Source organism: Stegostoma tigrinum, chromosome 11 (assembly GCF_030684315.1).
Source record: "Stegostoma tigrinum isolate sSteTig4 chromosome 11, sSteTig4.hap1, whole genome shotgun sequence".
Taxonomy (NCBI): Eukaryota; Metazoa; Chordata; class Chondrichthyes; order Orectolobiformes; family Stegostomatidae; genus Stegostoma; species Stegostoma tigrinum.
This window is the reverse complement of record NC_081364.1, coordinates 77,742,960-77,747,816: the sequence shown is the minus strand read 5'-3', so window position 1 is coordinate 77,747,816 and position 4,857 is coordinate 77,742,960. Positions and strand designations below refer to the sequence as shown.

Below are 4,857 nucleotides of genomic sequence, written 5' to 3'. Positions count from 1 at the left end.
GCTTTCTGGGAATAATACCGTTTGAAAGACAATCAGACCAGAATCTGTTGCTCACCTGAAAAAAAAATGCGAGTTCGTGGTGAAGCTCAACTGGTTTGTAACAGCAACGTTACCTTCCACAGTTGGCAAGTTATTTTCGAATTTTTTTGATGGTGGAAATCGATTAAGTTCTGATTCCCAATGGTCCACAAGGTTATGTGGACGGTTGGGGAAAAAAATCATTGAAATGTTCTATCGAATGGTGAGGCGTGTTCACATTTTCAGCAGAAAAGAGTACTAAATAATAACGTGGTGAGGACAATGTGAATCAACAGCACTGAATATCAATTCATCAACTTCACCACGCCCCTCTCACAGCTGGAATATTCCAGCGTCAGATCAGGCTGTGGAAGATTAAAAAAAACAGTTTCAGTGCGTTTCTGTGTTGAATAAATTAGTAACATTGTGCAATTTGGGATTTTGGAATTGTCCACTCTGTGCAAAATGTGGATCAGTAATATCTGTCCGGAAGAGAGGTGGTCCCAAGACTGAACCTGAGGACAGTGCTGTGCACCCACCTCGAATCTGGGAAACAATTCCTCACGGACAATGTTATACCCCTGCTCCCCTGGAGCTTTTTATTCCATCGGCTGCAAACCCTCGCAGAATTTAATTCAACAGATGTTGTCACTGAGTAATTTCTTTACATGTGTTCAGCTCATGTAAGCAGAGTGTCACAGTGGGAACCCGATGGGCCCATCACCTATGGCTCACGTCATGTTCTGGAAACAGTCATCTGCTGTTTCTCATTTCCTAAACACCAGGGAGAAGTAACTGCTACTTTGCACAATTTACTCAACCGTTTTCAGAGAAAGGTTAAACTGACTCACTGTTTCCTGCTATCTGCAACTCAATAAATCTCTCAAATTAATTTTATTATCATAGGGGCCAAGGTTGTAAATGATGAAAAAATACAACCGTGGAGACAGTGCGCTCTCACACATCTCTTTTCTCTCCAGGCGCTGTCATGGTGATGGCCTAAAGCGCCTTCTCCCGTTCTCAGTCACTCTGGGATGGTTTGCAGAGCAACCTCTATTCTCTGTGCTGTGAAGAAGATGGTGAGTTTTATACACATAGGTGCAGTGTGCATGAGGGACAGAGCTCGCTGTAGTAATACTCCACACTGAGTCGGACAGCAGTGACCTCCCCGTGGCATCTGAAAGGCCACAAGCACTTTTCCCCTAAATTGAGAGCAATTATCCTTCTTCAAGCAGCTCTGCATTTTCTGACTATCTTAGATGCAATTATTTGGACAAGGTTCCTAACAGAATGTTAGTTCCTTTGCATGTGCAATCTCCTTTTTGCACAGCCTCTCTGACTTTCCATACCACTCACTTCCACCACACCCTCCCCCGACCCGCAAGACTGTGTTTGACTGGAAGCAGAAGAGAGCATTCATGCTGTTCTCCCCAAGCACTGCCTACCAGTGGAAGATGATTTTCTCCAGCCACCAATGGAGAGAGCTTGGTCTGGAGGGAAGGGAGCAAACAGAGTCACTTAGGAGCAGCGGGTCAGAATGGGAAGAATTTGTTAGTAACACTTAATGCGGCTTTCACTCTTCAAAGCAACGGTAATGAACACAGTTTACAAGAAAACTCACGTGATTTAGTGTTAATGGCTCTGCGCTGTTGCTGGTTCTTTGCTTAGGGGGACGTTTCCTGTTTCAAGTGGGATGTATAAATGGGGAAGCATAGTATGGTGGCTCAGTGGTTAGCACTACAGCTTCGCAGCACCAGGACCTGAGTTCAATTTTAGCCTCAGGCAACAGCCTGTGTGGAGTTTGCATATTCTGCCTAAGTCTGCATCAGTTTCTTCCAGGTACTCCAGTTCCCTCCCACAGTTCAAAATGTGCCGGCTGGGTGGATGGGCCATGCTAAATTGCTTGTAGTGGTCAGGCATGTGTGGGTTATAGGGGATGGTTCTGGATGGGATGCTCCAAGGAGCAGTGTGGACTTGTTGCGACTAAGGGCCTGTTTCCACGCTGGAGAGAATCTAATCTAAATAGGGGCACCTCTCAAGTTCAAATCACAGGCATTCAGTATCACACTCCATTCTTCACCCATGAGGGCAGGTTTCAATGAATTTGAGGGTGAGATGCCTCAGGCTCTTTACAGCAAAGAAATTGCATGTGGAGAAGCAGGATGCAAGCTTGAAAGAAGGTCTGCCCATTGATCAATGGACGTCATCACAGGTGGTGAAAAGTCCAATGTAAACATAACTCTCTTTATCATTTCTGAAGGGCCCAGACGCAAAACTTTAGCTTTCCTGCTCCTTTCATGCTGCTTGTCCTGCTGTGTTCATCCAGTTCTACAACCTGTTATCTCAGATTCTCCAGTATCGACAGTTCCTACTATCTCTCTCTCTTTATCTTCTATGTTCTAAAATTCTAGTTCCCTAGAAAGTGTTTCTTGCTGTCTGCTTCATCCAAGCTCTTGCGCCATCTCCATTTAAACTTCTTTGCTTTAAACAGAGCAATCCCGGCCTCTGGAATCTTGGCACAAAACTGAATTCCCTCATCCCGTGTCATGAGGAAGCCGGAGGATTACGACAAGATTTAAGGGGTAAAAATCAGTTGGTTGTTGGAAACATGGAAACGTAGGAAAAAATAAGTACCCAGTATCCATCTCCATGAATCTTTCAATATTTTTGTGATCCAAGTGGAAGAAAACAATTCACTCCACCATCTGAGAGACCCAGTTCCGTTCAACGGATAAACATCACTGGGCTGGGAGCAGCGAGACAGAATGAAAGGAACATGCTCTACACACAGAGATAATAGGAACTGCAGATGCTGGAGAATCCAAGATAACAAAGTGTGGAGCTGGATGAACACAATAGACCAAGCAGCATCTCCGGAGCAGGATGCTGCTTGGCCTGCTGTGATCATCCAGCTCTACACCTTGTTATCTATGTTCTTGAAACTGTTTGCAGCTTCGAATTCGTAGAACATGGGGGTATTTTGCTTTGAGCACGTCTCAGCTGGTTTTTCGCTGAGTAAGCAAGCGTGTAGCTGGCTTTCTGGCCTTGTGGTATGATCCTCACTGAGGTTACAATTACGGCATTGACGTGCGAGAGGTCCCTGGTTCAACTTCCCATCAAGACCGGATTTCTCCTTTCCCTTTTGCCATATTGCCCGAGGAGCTTTTCTTCAAAGCAGCTTGTTGAAAGAGGTCGGATTGCCTGCAGTGTGGATGGGGCAGAAGTACCATTGCAGTGAACACGGCAAAAGGAATCACCTGTTCAAAGCGAGAACACGTGTTTCAGGTTGTTCGCCCATGCAATCCGCCTCTCAATGAATCCTTCAGCTGCATTATCGTTCAGTCCTGGGCATGAAACTTCAGGAAGCCGGGATTTGAAGTGATGAGAGACAGCACTGAACAGATTAATGTGAATGGTGCCGTGTATGTGGAATGTCAGCAATAATGTTAAGTTGGAAAGTTGGGAAAGCTCACCTTATAGAGTAGAAAACTGAAAGTTGGTCTGTTTGAAGCTTTGAACAGAGAAGTTTCGGGTCTGTTAATCACTGTCTGACAGAACCCCTTGTGCAGATTCTGTTGATATGAAGGGGAATCCGATGCCTGTTAAAATTGATAATGTGCGCAGTTACAAGGAGAAGCTAAAAGAGAACATTAAACGAGACAATAAAATGTGAGGCTGAATGAACACAGCAGGCCCAGCAGCATCTCAGGAGCACACAAGCTGACGTTTCGGGCCTAGACCCTTCATCAGAGAGGGGGATGGGGTGAGGGTTCTGGAATAAATAGGGAGAGAGGAGGAGGCGGACCGAAGATGGAGAGAAAAGAAGATAGGTGGAGAGGAGAGTATAGATGCGGAGGTAGGGAGGGGATAGGTCAGTCCAGGGAAGACGGACAGGCCAAGGAGGTGGAATGAGGTTATTAGGTAGGAGATGGAGGTGCGGCTTGGGGTGGGAGGAAGGCAACATGACTGCATGACAGGAAAAATGTACGGGCACAGCAAATGCACGCATAAAAAGCTTGAGCACCTGTGCTCTCAAAATCGGCCCATATTCAGGAGCAGGAAGGAGAGAAATTTAACAAAGCTTTCCAAAGCAATGCTTTGGCATTACCCTCCTGTCCACAGCAGTAGTGTTATGACAGCTGCAATTTTGGGTGGCTGACCAGAATGAAAGGCTCACTGACGACAAGGGCGAGGCAAGGAAACGCTGTCCACAGGAATGAGGAAACCTGTGGCAGTGATAAAAGGTGTGCCAGTGTTTCTGCCCGGTTTCGAACCGGGGACCTTTCGCGTGTTAGGCGAATGTGATAACCACTACACTACAGAAACACAGTGCCCGACTGCTCTACCCACTGTCCTTCGAACACCATTGAAATTTGCAGCCATTCAACATTTGATTTCTCTGTTTTAAATCGATTGATGCTGTCCAACGTTATTGACATTGTAAAAAGTAAAAGATACAACATAAAATTGCCCAGAAAATGCTCATGACGATGTTGTCAGGGTTGCAGGGTTTGGATTGTTGGCCTAGGCCGAATCGACTGGGGCATTTTTTTTTCCTGGAGCATCAGAAGTTGAGGAATGACCTGATAGAAGTCTGTAAAATCTCGCGAGATATGGATAGAGGGAATAGTCAATGTCAATTTCTAAGAGTCGGCCCGAGTGCAAAATGGGAGGGCACATATTTAAGGTGATAGGAGAATAAGTTAAAAGAATTCTTAGGGTCGTATTTTCACGCCGAACGTGCTGTGTGTATGGTGTGAACTGCCAGCGGAAGTGGTGGGCGCTTGTAAAAATGACAACATTTCAAAGGCACCTGAGTGTGTGTATGAATCGGTTGGA

General features: G+C 45.6%; 1 non-coding gene across 1 annotated transcript; it reads right to left on the bottom strand.

Annotated features, from left to right (window-relative positions):
* Positions 1–4,271: 4,271 nt before the first annotated feature.
* On the bottom strand, positions 4,272–4,344 carry trnav-aac (transfer RNA valine (anticodon AAC)). Its single transcript has one exon. It is a non-coding gene; the product is annotated as a tRNA-Val (tRNA).
* Positions 4,345–4,857: the final 513 nt, after the last annotated feature.